The sequence below is a fragment of the Megalobrama amblycephala genome, linkage group LG3 (genome assembly GCF_018812025.1).
Source record: "Megalobrama amblycephala isolate DHTTF-2021 linkage group LG3, ASM1881202v1, whole genome shotgun sequence".
In the NCBI taxonomy this organism is placed as follows: Eukaryota; Metazoa; Chordata; class Actinopteri; order Cypriniformes; family Xenocyprididae; genus Megalobrama; species Megalobrama amblycephala.
In genome coordinates, this window is record NC_063046.1 from 29,678,731 (window position 1) to 29,696,807 (window position 18,077).

General features: G+C 36.9%; 1 long non-coding RNA gene across 1 annotated transcript; it reads left to right on the top strand.

The window, feature by feature from the left end:
* The first annotated feature begins 6,329 nt into the window (after positions 1 to 6,329).
* On the top strand, positions 6,330 to 17,645 carry LOC125264139. Its single transcript, XR_007183993.1, has 3 exons — positions 6,330 to 6,597; positions 16,082 to 16,265; positions 17,194 to 17,645. It is a non-coding gene; the product is annotated as an uncharacterized LOC125264139 (long non-coding RNA).
* The last annotated feature ends 432 nt before the right edge of the window (positions 17,646 to 18,077 follow it).

The window sequence follows — 18,077 nt, forward strand, 5'->3', positions numbered from 1 at the left end:
GTATTTCGGGAGAAGTGGATAAATTCACGGGTTGTAAATCCAACAGATCCGATTCTCTGCGCGGTGCAAACTAACATGGCGGCGCCCATCGCTCATATGGCTCAACTAACGCGATCGTTATAAAGGTGTTTAACCCTTTAACACGTACGATCACACCGGTGTGATCAGTCTTGTCTGGCCCCAGGAGTGTACGATCACACCGGTGTGATTAGAACGTTCAGTGCATTACGTGATCAACTGTCAAATTCAAATGTGCTTAACTGGCGCTAAACCAGAGACGGACGCGCGCAGCGCTTTTCATATATCATATATAGCAGTGTTTTCAACCAAATAATGTTCATTTCAGGTTTCAGACATTTAAATACACATGAGTACTAACAAAACAATATATTTAGAGTTTGTAAAATACACAATGATGTCTATAGAAGCGGAAATAACAACACTTTCCATTATAACTTGACAACACGCTTAATTCATATCAGATACACATTGTGAAAGTAACTTAAAAGCTTACTCTATTCTTCCCCAGTTCACCGGCACACTTACTTTCACGTATTTCGGGAGAAGTGGATAAATTCACGGGTTGTAAATCCAACAGATCCGATTCTCTGCGCGGTGCAAACTAACATGGCGGCGCCCATCGCTCATATGGCTCAACTAACGCGATCGTTATAAAGGTGTTTAAACAGCAAAACACATCCACTTGCACATATTTGACAATCGGAATATTAGATATTTCATGCTATAGTTAACAAATTTGTGAATATTTTGAATAAAAAAGGAAAAATTAAATGAAAGCAGATCATCATTCATACAGTGCTGCGGTGTGTCACGTAACAAGCAATGACGCGTCACAATGGAAACCATAAATTGATACGTTCTAAATAACGGTCGCCTTAAAAAACTCAAGCTGGGGGGTCAGACAGAATATTTGAAACTTAGTGAAAAGGGTTAAAAGCGTGTTGCACTGCTAAGGCAAACGCTACCCGTGTATTTGAAAGTTGAGCACGCAAGCTCATTGGCTACTGAATACGGCAGGAACTAATCAGCTGTGTCCTGTAGATAATGAGGGTTGCGTCCGAAAACTGGAAAATGCTGCCTTCGGAGGACACATTTCAAGGTAGGAAGACATCAAGGCACGTCTGAATCCAATGTTAGCTTCACTTCCTGTTTCCTGAGATACCGTCATCTGATCGATTTTTGAAGGCAGCATAGATGTATCCTTCGCTGCCTTTGATATCCCACAATCCTGTGCTTTCCATTCTGTGACAGCTAGAAAAATAAAGATGGCGTCCGAAAGTTGCGTTTGCTGGCCAGTTTGTGAGTAAATGTACATTTTTGACCAACATTTTCCACTTTTGATGTCATTTCTAGTGAGAAATTACTACTGTAGTAATTAAATGTATGTTTAGTTCTCACCAAAGCTCGCGCTATTTTGCTGTAGATCATTAAACTGTTACGCTGCCTCAGAAGTCTGTCCGAAATCTGTTTCATGAGGTGCCTTCATGCACAAACGCTGACTTACAAGTCATTACTTGAAAAGGCAGCGAGGCAGCAAGTCAGCTACCTAGGTTTTCGGACACAGCCGAGGTGATCACGAGCAGGTTGAATTAAAGGACCTATTAGCCTGCGCCATCTAGAGTTTCATGATAGAACTTTATATTTATGATGTTACAAAAAAATTCAAATAAATGCTGTTCTTTTAAACTTCAAATTCATCAAAGAATCCTGTTTCTTTATGTCATGGATTCCACAAAAATATTGAGCACTGATAATAAGAAGAAACGTTTCTTGAGCAAATCAGCATATTAGACTGATTTCTGAGGGATCATGTGACACTGAAGACTGGAGTAATTCAGCTTTGCCATCACAGGGATAATTTGCATTTTAAAGCAATTTATAATAATAATTAGTTATAATTAATACTGTAAATGCAACTAAATGCAGCCTTAGTAAGCATAAGAGACTTTTTTCAAAAACATTAAAAATCTTACAGATCCCAAACTTTTAAAGTGTATACACATGATGTGAACATACATTTGTCTATACATACAGTACAGTCCAAAAGTTTGGAACCACTAAGATTTTTAATGTTTTTAAAAGAAGTTTCGTCTGCTCACCAAGGCTACATTTATTTAATTAAAAATACAGTAAAAAACAGTAATATTGTGAAATATTATTACAATTTAAAATAACTGTGTACTATTTAAATATATTTGACAAAGTAATTTATTCCTGTGATGCAAAGCTGAATTTTCAGCATCGTTACTCCAGTCTTCAGTGTCACATGATCCTTCAGAAATCATTCTAATATGCTGATTTGCTGCTCAAGAAACATTTATGATTATTTTCAATGTTGAAAACAGTTGTGTACTTTTTTTTTTTTTCAGGATTCCTTGATGAATAGAAAGTTCAAAAGAACAGCATTTATCTGAAATACAAAGCTTCTGTAGCATTATACACTACCGTTCAAAAGTTTGGGGTCAGTAAGAATTTTTATTTTTATTTTTTTGAAAAGAAATTAAAGAAATGAATACTTTTATTCAGCAAGGATGCATTAAATCAATCAAAAGTGGCAGTAAAGACATTTATAATGTTACAAAAGATTAGATTTCAGATAAACACTGTTCTTTTGAATTTTATATTCATCAAATAATCCTGAAAAAAAATATTGTACACAAATATTTTGTACAATTGTACACATTAAATGTTTCTTGAGCAGCAGATCAGCATATTAGAATGATTTCTGAAGGATCATGTGACACTGAAGACTGGAGTAATGATGCTGAAAATTCAACATTGCCATCACAGGAATAAATTACTTTGTGAAATATATTCAAATAGAAAACAGTTATTTTAAATTGTAATAATATTTCACAATATTACTGTTTTTTACTGTATTTTTAATTAAATAAATGTAGCCTTGGTGAGCAGACGAAACTTCTTTTAAAAACATTAAAAATCTTAGTGGTTCCAAACTTTTGGACTGTACTGTACTTATTTTGGTGTTTTTGGTCTGTAAACAGTCATTCCAGCCTAGCTACTTTCAATTGTAACCATTTCTCTTTTTTATGAATTTTTGTGTTTTTAAAAGCACTTTCCTCTGTTTATTCTGGTGATAAAACAGGGCTACAGCTGGTGATTCCAAGACAAATGTTCCTTGAAAATCTTAATGGACGATGTTGCACAAGCTACAGAGCTTTTTAACATTATATAAAAAATATAGTTATTAGTTGTTGTTTTTTCATTTTTGAGGGATTTATGGAATTTGATAAGCAAACTGAAAGAAATGTAGAATTGCACAGTCAGATGATGGATTAAGGTCAGTGATCAGTGATGTAAACTGGTGTGGATGAGTGTGTGGTCTTGTCTGGGAAGTGTTTAAAAAACTATGAGTAGAGAGGGTTCAGTGGAACACTAAACCGTAGCTCATGGATGGATTGTACTAGAGAGGCTGGTGATGTAACAGGAGAAACAAGTCAAAGCAGAGTAACAGAGAAACATTTTTTTTTTCTTGAAGTCAGAATGATGAAATAAGAGCCATTATTCTCATCACTGTTATTCTCCCTCTGAAGTGATGACATAAAAACAGAACACCCTCATACACTCCAAACATCTGCCAACCTCCTGCGTCAATTTATGCTCTTTCCATTCTTAACCAGTCTAACAGGTCTAAGTTAAAATTTTAAAACGCACTCATGCATACAGACAGACAGGCACTCCAAGCACCACACAAACAATGTATTAATCAAAAACTTTATCACATCTAAGAATCAAAGACATCTTTGTATTTCTGCCTACTATTAGAGTACAGTTATGCATAAACTTGAATAGAAATATTTTAAATTATAATTTATTTACTGCTTTTCACAATAAATGTTTCAAAGTAGTTTTATTTATTTATTCATTGCAGTGGATGATGGCTATGTTTAATACATTAACAGAGCTTAAGCCACGTTCACACAGCAGCAGAATACGGTTGTCAGTCCTGTATTTGAGTCCTTAATACGGTTACATTCACACACAGTACGGTTATTTAAAACCGAACTCACACCCGTAAATTTTCAGGAATCACAACCGCATTCTCAGAAATTCCACGCTGTATGAACGGAACCGGACTGGACAACTAGTTGTCTGTCACATCATACAGTGCGAGAGAGCCACTCTTCTCAGGTGTTTCGTGTGTGGTTTCGCTTTCGGTAACTTACAGTGACAGAGATGTGAGCTATGCATCATCTTAAGGTGTTAGATCCAGTCACTGTTTTCCACCATAGCAGCTCTCGCCTGTTTTGTGTTTCTTTTCGAAATTCAAATGCCATGCACGAGATGTTGCAAAGGAAGTGACGCGCGAGTGCAATGGATAAAGACTCCGCCATTACATTTATGCTGCTGTTGGTTAATGAAGTTTGAATGGATAAACTCGCGGATCAACTGGTCTCTTGTCATGTCAAAAGTGATAATACTTTTCAGTTTTATGGACGTCACCATCTTTAATATTACGTTGGTCACTGTCGCTATGGTTAGAAAATTCGGTTGTTAAGTCTGACGTCATGCTGCAGCGCTTCCGGGTCCAAATGCTCTTTCTCATAACACAAGAAAACAACAAATGATGATAATATACACGCACGATGTGGTGTAATACTTCCAAAAAAATTATAATCATAACCTTTTTCTCCATACCAAAATCCCAGATGGCCAGACAGTGATTCATCTTTTATAAATCGTTAAAATATTAAAGCATAATATATAATATCATGAAGCATCGGAGCACAAATGAATCAGTGATTCGAATCATGATTCAGATCGCGTGTCAAACTGCCAACGGCTGAAATCACGTGACTCTGGCGCTCCGAACAGCAGATTCAACACACTGATGCATTTGTGCTCCGATGCTTCCTGAAGCAGTGTTTTGAAATCGGCCATCACTAAATAAGTCGTTATTTTGTTTTTTTTTGGCGCACCAAAAATATTTTCGTCGCTTTATAATATCAATATAGAACCTCTGTACTCACATGAACTGATTTAAATATGTTTTTAGTACCTTTATGGATCTTGAGAGAGGAAGTGTCATTGCTCCCTATGAAGGCCTCACTGAGCCATCGGATTTCAACTAAAATATCTTAATTTGTGTTCCGAAGATTAACGGAGGTCTTACGGGTGTGGAACGGCATGAGGGTGAGTAATAAATGACAGAATTTTCATTTTTGGGTGAACTAACCCTTTAATGTCTTTGACGCTGTGCGCACAGAGACTGTTGTGTAGACTGTATTTTAAATGTTTAACTTTAAAATGTTAAATGTTTAATATGAATAAATAGCGCTCACAAACGCCCATGGAGATGCCATTCTCAAGTGAAATGAGTCGAGGCTTGGACCCAGAAACGGCGTTTCTTATGTCACGACTTAACAAGCGGATACGGGCTTGACTCTTGCTGCACGTTCATACAGACAGTGTTCGAGACGCTACTGTAAGTTGCTGTGTGAACACGACATTTCAAGACTCACACCTGTAAGTAAATGCGGTTGTCAATCCCAAAAACTGACAGTGTGAAAGTGGCCTATATTTGAAACGGAAATGGCTCTTTACTGGATGAGAAAGAGTTTCTAGAAGCCAGTGGTAGTGACCCTTTAGATGACTTAGCTATTGTTAGCAAAGAATTGCAAGGTACAGAAGCCAAAAGCAGCTTGTTTAATTCTAAGGGTCAGAAAGAGTGTGAAAAGCAGTTGTAAAAAACTAATGGCTAATGAAAAATTGTCGAGCTCAGGGGAAAAAATTAAATAATAAACCTCAACTTCCTCAAGTGTAACTGCACTTTAGCCTCTATGACAGCAAACTTAGGGCTTTTAACATTTCATCCACCTTCTTGTTACTGTAGTTTACTTTGTCCAATGTGCACCTCAGTTTTGATGAGACTAGCCTGTTTTTCATATAGAATTTATGAAATGGTGTGGAGATTTTACATATTTGGTTTGTAAGCCCTAAAAAAAGATATGCAGTCCCCAAAGACGGCTAAACATATGCACTCTAACACATGCACACACACACAGAAAGAGAGAGAAACATAAATGAGTCCAATATTACACTGAACTCACTCAATAACTCTTCTGAAAGAGTCCAGAGAGAAAAGAATGAACTTTTTGCACTATACATCATTGACAGCTGTGAAATCTCTTAATGGATTGCACTAATTTGATTGCTACCAGCACATTCCCCAGAGACGCAGGGGGAACAGAATAGTCCCAGAGTGATTTGTTGCTTTTCTGCATTCTGGAGCTCAGATAATAATTCTGTCCAAAAAACATAACTCAAACTATAAGTGGGGTGGGGGCAGAAAGAGGTAAAGAGAAAGAGGGAGGAAAAAGATAGAAACAGAGTGAAAAATATGTACATAGAGAGAAACGGAAGTGGGGAAGTGGAGGAGTATGTTAGCCAAAGGGAGTTTTCTTTCAACACGGTTTCTTAATGTTGAGTTTTGAGCCTTGAGAGTCAACAATGAACCTCATTCAGCCCCACAGCACTTCTCTACCAATACTTTTCTCTTTTCCTGTTCTATATTCTCCTTGAAAGCAATACAAATGAATTCATCATAATTAGAAGGTAAGAAAACAGTCTATAAATGTTCATGAAACCATGAGCACTCTATACAGGAATAATAGGGAAAATAAATTGTTTGTAGGATACAGCATCCCAGTCATGATCATTGTCACAAAGGAAAGGACATCAATCTAATCCCAATGTTTTTTCACTCGTATACAAATTACTCTGTATTAAGCTGACTTGCTTTTTACTTCCAAAAGTTTTAAATGTGTACAGTATTTGTAAAATGGTTAAAGCCACTTTGTCATGTTGATTTGCCATGTTGTCATTTTGGCTGTGAAGACTTAATTTGATCAATGTTTTTAAACTTTAATGCAGAATTAATGCTGAACTTAATGAAATAGAATGGAGGTTTTCTGTGCAGTTTCACAATCTTCAGTGTTTATGCTATCATGAAGGGATTTCAATCAGAACTGATTATTTGAGCTTGCAATTTTTATTGTAACAGTAGATTCTGCAGTAACTACCTCTTAACGCACTTTTAATTTCATCTGTCACAAACAGTGAGCCAATAGCAGCACCTGTGAATTGGCATTCAGCAATCAACACTATGGCTGCAGCGTATTGCTACATGAATAATGTTTTTGGAGCGACAACATAATTTAATCATCCAAATGATTCAGTAAAGCACAAAGTTAGCACATTTGACTTGGGGGATTCACTTTTCATCCGGCGTTCCAATATGTTTATTTGAATAGGCTAAACTGTGATTGTTTGCACTGAAACAAAGAGTTGCATTTCATGAAACTGTACTTGCAACACAATTTCAATTTTTGTTTTATTGAGAAACAGGGGGTTTGGCACCTGTGAATCCCTCATGGTTTATAGTCATAGAATTGCCAAACTGAGTTTAAAAATTTATAGATTTCTGACCATATATGAAACCTGTGTCCTAATTTCATTTTATGATGGTCTCTCAAATTGAGAACTTAAACAATATGAAGTATTTGGAGATTAGAGATTTTAGCAAATTCTTTATTCATTTAACACATTTTATCACACAATGGACAACACCTAGAATCAATGCTATTAAGGGTAATATCACACTTTATTTTTCCCAGGATTCAGTCATAACGCAAAGTAATTTATCACATAGCTGTCACATGACCTCATCATATTGCATGTTTAATCCAGATATCATCTTAGAACAGAAAGAGCACTAAATGAACAGCTCAGTTTCAATAAAAAAAAAAATGAAAATAAGTTCTCTCCTCGTCTGCTCATCAAGGCTGAATTAATTTGATCAAAAATACAGTAATAATTGTAATAATGTGAAATATTTTAAATACATTATATTTAAAAAATATAATATATTTAAAATATCTGTTTTCTATTATAATATATTTTAAAATGTAATTTATTCCTGTGATGGCAATGCTTTATTTTCAGCATCATTACTCTGTCACATGATCCTTCAGAAATCATACTAATATGCTCATTTGCTGCTCAAGAAACATCTCTTCTTATTAATGTTCAAAACACTTCTTCTGCTTAATATTTTTGTGGAAACCATGATGCTTTTTCAGTATTATTTGATGAACATGGGGTTCAAAATAACGGCATTTATTTGAAACTAAAATTTGCAAATGTCTTTAGTGTCACTTTTGGTCAATTTAATGTGTCATTGCATATTCATTTCTTTAAAAATAAATAAATAAAATAAATAAAAATCTTACTGACCCCAAACTTTTGAACAGTAGTGTCATTTAAAAAAGTGTCAAATGAAAGAGAAGTTTTCTGCATGTTAGAGATATTATCTATATTATCTGACTTTTTAAACATTCTTTGTACTGAGAATTGAATGTTTTTCTCTGAAAGGGATAAGAAATAATTTCCTGTTTTGCAGAAATGCTTCCGTTTTGATCATTGTTATTTATCTTTAATCTTCTTTTTTTATCATTAACAAAGTGATATATCATCCTGAGATGGTCTTTTTGTCTGTGTTACATTGGCCTGCTATCATTTTAACACAGTGCTCAATGTAGGCAATGTTTACTCTAATTTGGGGTAAACTAAATAATAAATATTAAGAATTAAGTATTAATTCCTCTATTAAAGTATACTTTAACATTTTCATTAATGAAACTTTAGCAGGCTTTAGCACATTTCTTTATCAGAGCGAATTATTTTTCATCATTTAAAGGAGACCTGTTATGCAAAATTCACTTTTATAAGGTGTTTGAACACAAATGTGTGTCCGCAGTGTGTGAGAACAACCAGCCTATAATGGTAAAAATCCATTCCCACTCCCACTCCAAAACCCACTCCTTTTTTTTATAATACCCATAAATCATAAACCATCTTTCCAAAAATGCAGTTCCAGATTTCCCCTACTCTTACATAAGTGTAGGGACAAGCCCTGCCCATGACTGGTAACAATCTGCCCTATTAGCATAGACACCACCTTGAGAGAGCCGCAGTCCGCCATTTCTGTTTCTATGATGTAGCAGCTGAAGATGTACAATGTCTGCACCAAAAACATTACAAATGTTATTGGATGTACCAATAGAAAGAATCTCCATAGACTCCCAGCATCTGAGTCACTGAGGACACCTTAGTTGAATTTCATTTTTGAAGGAAATTTGCCGAAGAAAGTTGGTAAAGTGTTATATATTAGCACAAATCATTTTACGCCAGTGCTACCCGATTTGTGCTACCCGGTCAGATTTTGCTACCTCCCATTAAAACAGTAGGTAGCACAATGCAAACATAGTGTTGGTAGCACAATCTAATAGGAACACGAGACTGCTTCACAAACGAGGGTCATTTCAAAGCTGGATTTGCACAAAAGATTAACATGATGGTACATGCTAACCAATGAGTTGAAACAACTTAAACGGATAGTTCACCCAAAAATGAAAATTATCCCATGATTTATTCACCCTCAAGCATAGGTGTGTATCTTCTTTCATACGAACACAACCGGAGATTTTTATTTAAAAATATCCTTGCTCCTCCAAGCTTTATGATGGTAGTGAATGGGGTGCGTGAATTTGAAGCCCAAAAACATCCATCCATCCATCATAAAAATAATCCATACGGCTCCAGGGGGTTAATAAAGGCTGAAGCAAAGCAATGGGTTTTTGTAAGATAAATATCCAAATATCTATATATCCAAAATATCCATGAGACAGTTTTGTTGTTGCCGAGTATCCGAAGCCTGAGCTGTTAAAGGATTAGTTCAATTTCAAATGAAAATTATCCCAAGCTTTACTCACCCTCAAGCCATCCTAGGTGAATATGACTTTCTTCTTTTTGATGAACATAATCAAAGAAATATTAATAAATATCCTGACGCATCTGAGCTTTATAATGGCAGTGAACAGGACCCACGAGTATGAGATGAAGAAAAAGCTTCCATCCACATCCATCCATCATAAATGTGTACTCCACACGGATCCGGGGGGTTAATAAAGGCCTTCTGAAGTGAAGCGATGCGTTTGTAATGCTGCGTTCACACCAAACGCGTCTGGGGCGTCAAATTCGCGTCAGACGCATCTAGTTGGACGCTTGAACATTTTGAAGTCAGACGCTTCATACGCGTAAAATTCGCTCTATTCACGCGTCTAAAAGTGTGTTCAGATGCGAATTCGCGTCATGGGAGGGGTTTCCATCTCTTTCTGCACAGATCCTCTGAATAAACACATTATCTTGTCAGTTGGAAACCAGTAGCGGCAATTTAACTCGGTTATGCCGGCCGGCTTTTGCTAGCGAGCAGGTGGGCTATGATTAACGGCTAAAATCATGCAAAGCGTTTTAAAATTAACCAGATTGTCCGATTTCTTCGCTTATCCTCTTCCAGACAAGGTTCTTTTTATTCCTGTCTCGGTAAAAATACGATGACACATCATAGGTGGCCACACACAGACTATTATCTTTGTTCTGGTCTCCACCGCTGATCACGTCATGAACGCGTTACTACCAAAGCAGAGTCCCTGATTGGTTAACGCGCCGCAAATTTACGCCAAAGTTCAGATTTTTCAACTTGGGCGTCTAGGGCGCGTGAATGCTCAATTCGTGCCGCGTCAACGGCCGATTCGCACCGCGCTATACGCTTGATTCGCGCCGCAGGATGTCTAGACGCGCGTTTGCATTGACTTAACATGTAAATCAGAACGCTCCAGACACGTTCGGTGTGAACGCAGCATAAAAAAAAAAAAAAATCCATATTTAAACAAGTTATGAAGTCAAATATCTAGCTTCCACCAGAACACCTTCCATATTCAAATTACGGAAAAATGGAACTGCCGCCTTAGTTCCGTAAGTTGAATAGGGAAGGTGTAGGACATACAGCGCAAGCTTTTTGAAGAATACGGAAGGCGGTTTGGCGTAAGCATTTTCAAGGCGAGCATTTGTATTTATAAAGCATTTACATTTTTATTTTCTTCGAAAATGACCGATCGTTTCGCTAGATAAGACCCTTATTCCTCGTCTGGTATCGTTTAAAGCCCTTTGAAGCTGCACTGAAACTAATTTAGACCTACAACTGTTTGGAGGCCATTGAAGTCCACTATAAGGAGAATAATCCTGGAATGTTTTCATCAAAAAACGTAATTTCTTTTCGACTGAAGAAAGAAAGACATGAACATCTTGGATGACATGGGGGTGAGTAAATTATCAGGAAATTTTAATTTGAAATTGAACTAATCCTTTAAAGCTCCGCACTCTTCTGGAAAGGGGGCCGGGAGAAGCAGCTCATTTGTATTTAAAGGGACCTACACAAAACGGTGTGTTTTTGCTCACACCCAAATAGGGGCAAATTTGACAAGCTATAATAAATAATCTGTGGGGTATTTTGAACTGAAATTACATCTTGTAAAAAGGGGCATAATAGGTCCCCTTTAAAGTGCCCCTATTATGCTATTTTAAAAGTTCCTAATTTTGTTTTGGATGTATCCTACAGCAGGTTTACATGCATCAAAGGTCACAAACCACGGTCCTTTTCTCATAATATACATTGCACATCAACTCATTTCTCAAAGAGTCTGAAAACGGGTTGTTTGAATATTCAGTCTCTCTAAGCCCCGCCTTTCTGAGAGCCTACTCTGCTCTAATCGGTCAGATGGCCCATCTGTTGTGATTGGTCGACTGCTTACAGAGTGTGTCATAAACAAAACCATAACCATAATTACCATTACTGAACTCAAGAGGCTTCATAAATCCTCAACAATTGTACACACTATAAAGACAGTATAATGATGGCGTCAATTTTACTATATAATTTCGAACGCGAGTCTGATGATGAAACGAAACCTAGTTATTCAACCCGAACCTCCATTGCAAGGACGACTTGAGCAGGACATTTCTCAATGTTTTTAGGCCCCGTCCACACGGAGACGCGTTTCTGTGAATACGCACAATTTTTTTATCGTATAGGCATTTTGTCCACACGGATCCGCCGTTTTCAAAAGGTGAAACCGCTATTTTTTAAACCGGGTCCCAGAGTGGATACATTTAAAAACGCCGACTTTGCGTTTTCGTGTGGACGGGGCAATTTTCTGAAATGATGATGTTATCATCCCACGTGTCGACCCTAGTCAGACGGCGCTAACAGCACAAAACAGCACCAACAACAGCAATAGCAGACTCTAGATGCTTGCGTTCGTACTGCAGAAGCTACTGAGCCAAAATTAAATGTTATTTCTAAGCTTTGCTATAGTTTGTATTCAGCGCGCAAGGTTTATGCACATGCTCCAAGTCAAGTCAACTCAACTCAACTCGAGGCGACCAGTAAAAAACGGCGAGCTCTCAGCGCTTGAGCGTGAAAAACACGTTCAGCGCCTCGCTACGCTCCTGGCGTTTAAAAAACGCGGCGTTCCCATTGAAAACAATTGAAAACATAGGCTAGCAGCTGGAAAAAACGCTTTGGTGGACACACGGCCTTATTTCTAAGCTTTGCTATAGTTTTTTATTCAGCGCGCAAGGTTTATGCGCATGCTCCAAGTCTTCTTCGCTGCTTTAAGTGCATTTCTGTAACAGAATTACAGCGCCATATAATGGTTTGGCATGTATATTACATCATTTTGAGTCGTTTCAGTGGTTTCGTGCAGACGCAGATATTTTTTGAGACAAGGGAAAAAAAAGATCGGTTTAGGGTAAGCTCCGGCTTCGTGTGGACGTAGCCTTGCTCAGTTTGTAGTACATTATGAGGAAATGCAACTGTAATTCCTCACCATCAGTATTAACAAGTGCATGTCCATCAACAAACAAATGTGTATATTTCTAATTTATGGCAGTGCACATGTGGGAACTGCATCATTAACTGTATCATTAACAGTGCATACATTAGCCGAGCACTAACTTGAATCACTGATGTAATCATCCTTTATCATTTCTCAAAGTAGTAAGAACGACAGACAATCTGTGTTAATGGACACAGTTTTAAGTAATAGTGACCCACAGCTGATTAGCAGAAGTATTTCACTAAGACAGTGATAACGTGAGTTAGCCAGTTAGCCAGAAACCTTCACAATATAAAACACAAAATTATGTATTTTGAACACTCGGTAGAAAATACATACATCAATAATTAATCATTTTTACAGGCTGTGATTCAGAGGAGCAAGTTGTGTCAAATAAACTGGGTACTGTCCCATCTTTAATGGATCAAATCAGACCTCGCTGAGACTTGAGAAGCAATCATCGGTAAAATGACGAGAACACAACAAAAGGTTATACTGCCATTGTATCGCTGTGGTAATTTTAACACTGACTCTTCACATCCACATCCTTTGGAAATATTTTCAAAGAGAATGTGCATTTGCAGTGCAGAAAACAGTGTCTTTTTGACATGTACACAACAAGAATCATCATCAACTGTCAAAGTTCAATTCCAGTGCTCAAGAACGCAAGAGGACACATGAAAGTACCCGGATGTGTTCTTTGATATCAAGGATGCATCAAATGCAAACATTAGAGAATCGAACCGTTCCCAGAAGTCACTGTGGGATAACATACAGAAGCCTGTAAGCTTTGAAATTCTTGTTTTAACTTAAGAGATTTTCTTAAGAAATTCCCACTGCAAGCTCACAAATATGTGACGGCTCGTGAAAGTAAACATTTGTCCATTTGTTTTGCTTAATTTTAATAAAGTGATAAAGAAGAAAGAAAGCCTGCAGTATTTTTATTGGCATTAAAAAGAATCTTAACATTGTCAATAACAAACTCATTTCCACAAATACACGTGGTAAAAACTAAAATACTATGAAAATAAAATCTATAATCATAGAGTGATACATCCAGCTGATTTTTTTTTATGTTGTGTAATTTTATAAACAAATTGCCTCATAATCTGAACAGTGTGTGGGGGTATTTGAGAGTAAGCACTGTTCTGCTTTGTGTTTGAGACATGACTGTCTGTGCGTTCTGATGCCTGCTGTGAGTAATGATATAGGCTTTATGTGTTGGCCAATATTTGTGTATTTTATGCTGAACGCTTTGAGTGTTTGTAAATTTGCAGGGATTTATTAATTGGTAATTTGTCCTAGATTAGTCGTTTTTCCTGACCCTGTTATCCTACACACTGGGCTGGGTATCAATACAAATGTCCCGATTCACATTGATTCTGATTCACAAGATCTCAATTCGATTCAATTTAAGATTTTAGATGAAATTTTCACTGAAAAAGAGAACAATTAGTCTCTTAAAAAGAACAAATATTCAAACTACAAGCAAAAGCACAAACAAATAAACAATAGAACAAAGATACAAATGAAATAATCAGTGCTTTTAAGGTTTTTCAGGTAGGTCTAACAGTAGTTTTCAGGTACAGAAATTGAATAAAGTAATCAAATGTAAAATAACACTGCATATAATCTTCACTGTATAAATTAAATAAAGATATTAAATATAATATTTAAATAACCAAAGTTATTCAGTGGGAGCAGTGAGTGATTTCTTTGTCTTTTGTTGTTTGATTAACATTACAAACACAGACAGCAGCAGGAATAATATTAGGTTTCTGTCACTTTAAGACTAATGCACGGATCCAGTATACTGATACAAATGCTTTGTCTTTCTCTACTGTTTATGTTCACTTAAAGGCCCACTGAAGTGCCATGAAACACACAGCATTATTCTAATGTGTTCAGCTGAAACAGGAAGACAGGGTGGGACATATTGAACAGCTCATCCCCTTTTTTAAAATAGCCAATAGCGTTTAGTTTAACACAGCTCGGCCAAAGCTGTTAAGCTCGCTAAAGCTGCAGTTTCCTCCTAATCTCCTCCATATTGTTTTAAAATAGCATTCTGTGCAGAATTCAAATGGGTCCGATACATTTTCTGGTCTACGCCAACTCGCGCATATGATCCGCTTTGTGCTATCGTGTCTCTGGACCGGAGCAGACTGTGTGCGCTGTAACTGTACGTGTGACACTAACGTGAAACCAGACTTCATTCGCCTCAATGGAAACCATATTTACACTGTCTGAATAATTCCTGATCCCCTATATAGTGCACTATGTGCCATTTACCATGTAGAAAATAGTAATTGTGTGAACAAGTGAGTGATTTCAGCCGCAGCTTCAGTGTCTATTTATAATGTAGGGGGTGGGATGCTTTAGATTCTAGAGAGCATTTGATTGGACAGAAAATCTGATGAGAAGCTGAAGTGCAGAGTGATGTCATCAAAATCATTGTTCCATATTGGCGGAAGTGAGGGACTGTACATTTTAAATGCTTAAATCTTCTAAATGCAAATTTTGTCATTGTTTTGGAACACACTAGCTTATAAATAACAGTAAGACTAACATATTCATATTAAAAGCCAAAAAACTTCAATTTTGATTTCAGGGGGACTTTAAGGTATGACCGACTATGTTTACTAGGATACTCATTTTGAGCATTTTGAGAAAAATTTGTGTGAATTTGTCCGTTCAAGCACAAGGAGACATGAAAGAGAACTAATTTTTATTATTTGCACGCTGTCTGAGACACGCAGCTTTCTTTGTGTGCACCAAACTTCTCACACAGTGTGCGCCAGGCTTGAAAATGCCTGCAAATGATAAACTTCTGTGACCATGCTGGCCCGATTGCGACAGTGACAGGTCCTTTAACTGTCTGGAATGCCTTTCACACTGAAAGAAGCACCTGCATCTGCCATGTTGAGCACTGCATGAATGACAAGGGCCCCCCTCTGTAACATTGCGCAATCAGATATTATGTTCAATGTTTGCGGAAATAAATACAGAAAAAAGATAGATTCATGGCTTTCGATAATTGATATTGAATCGGCCAAATTTTAAAAAATGATTAACCAAAAAAGCAATTTATTTTGCCCAGCCCTACCACACATACACACACACAATGATGGGTTTTTATGTTTTCATGTGTCTTAATATGATATTATAGACAAAAAAAATTCTAATTGTTAGTGTAAGAAAATTTACAGTGGACTGAAAAAAAAAAAAAGGAAAAAAAAAAAAAAACTATGGGGACTATGCTTCCTCATTTCAGGAGACCACTCACACCAATGTTTCATCTGCAGGCTGAAAAAGGGCTGAGGAACAACCCTTCCCAACATCTCATGAAGACCATTTCAAGTCCAGTCATGGCTCATCAAGTGCAGTCATGTTATGGAATACAGAAGCTTCCAGTCTAGAGTCCCCTGATACCCAAGTGAGAACATGCTGTGTCACACTGGAAACAAACACACTCAGGCTTCATGGCGTGTGGGTATGACCAAACACCATACAGTATGTGTGATATGAAGTCATCTGATACCAAAATATCCTCTGACACAGATACTCATGTGGTCACCACACCCCGTCATCTTTAGTGTTTGCCAGTAATAATGTCTGTAAATATGTAGATTCATAATGATTGACAGTTGGTATAATTTTATAGCATTGGTATGATTTCATTAACTTTTCAAATATACAGAAATGAGACAAAATCTCATAATTCAGTAATGGTTGTTTCTTCAACAACAGGAATTTTTGGCCCTGTGGACTTAGAAAGTATCACTTTTCACACTCTCACTAGTTCAGTTCCTCCTCAAACAATGTCCAACAGTGCATATACATCCACCACTGAATGGTTGTCATTTTCACCACACCACCAATTACAGTTTTTGATGGCTGAATGACATGTTAAACATGTTTTAGATTAAAATTGATTTGTCATTTCGTGATGCCATGACTCATTTGTCATGACTCATTTGTCATTTGTCACAAACATTCAAGATTGAACATAAAAAAATGTTGTTCAAAAACTGTGGTTTCCTTGATAAACAAATTACTTTATTAAAAACCATTGCCAAGGCCAATATTTTTATTGTGCATGGTGGAAATGACATAAAAACTGTGTAACAAAATAAATATTGAAATGAATTATGTTTATTTCAAACTTTTAGATAATCATGGCTCTAAAACTAAAAGATGAGGTCATGGTAAAAGTTTTCATGACTGTTTTAATGAAAGATTAGAACACCCCCCCCCCCCCCCCCCAAATAACAATAATAATTAAAAATGTAATTCCTTTATTCCTTTCTCACTTTCTTTTTAATAGCTATAATAAAACATAAAAGTGCCCAAAGTTGAAAGAACACCTTGAATTATTATATTAAACTAATCCATCTATTTCCCTCCTTCTCCCCAGTTTTCTTTGTTTATTTCTTTCTCTTGCCGCCCTGCACCAGCCCCCAGCCGTAGGGCTTCAGGTAAGTGTTTTATTTGTTTTTGAATTCTTGTAGCATTAAAATAATGTTGGCATGGGATAAGCTCATAACTGATATGATGACCTCACAGTAATAACATAAGACACTGAGCTTCAGTAAATAAACAGTAGAATTTTGAAGAGGGTGACCTGCTGATGTCATCAGGACAGAATGTGTCATGGTCATGAGGCTGTCATCAACAGCAATGTGAAGTAGCTCAGAAGCTGGTCATTTTCCAAATAGATAGAAATAATTTAATAAATAATATAATTATAATAAACATTTTATTACACTATAACTTTATTTATTTAGTTAAAATAATGAATAAATGTAAGTTTCAATGGTCAACTGTAGGCAATCTCCTCTAGTTTCCCCAAAGTCCCTTTAAGACAAGTCATTTCACTCGGCGGCCATCTTTGAAACGCCTCTCGGGCATCCTGGGCATCATGCAGCTCCAAAGCTGTTCACCGAGCTTTCGATAAAATTTCATATTTGAAATCACCAATGAAATCTGACAACAACTGTCTCATAATTTTTTTCCCAAACGCTCGAATCATGACAAAAAACCCCCTGTATTTTTATGCTGGACCAACCTAAATGCGCGTCTCTTGTGCCTTATTTCGGAGGCGCGCGTCTGACTGTTTCTATAGAAACCGGTGCTTCAAACGGCCGCTGCAGTGACGCGATGACTTTGCCAGTCGGCGATTGGCTCTTATTTAGAAGGCGGGACTTATTCTGCCATATTGCGCGTGACACTTTCTCCCATTCAAAACAATACGAGTGACAAGTCTTGTGTTATTCTATAGTTTCCCTCTCCCTATGGGTG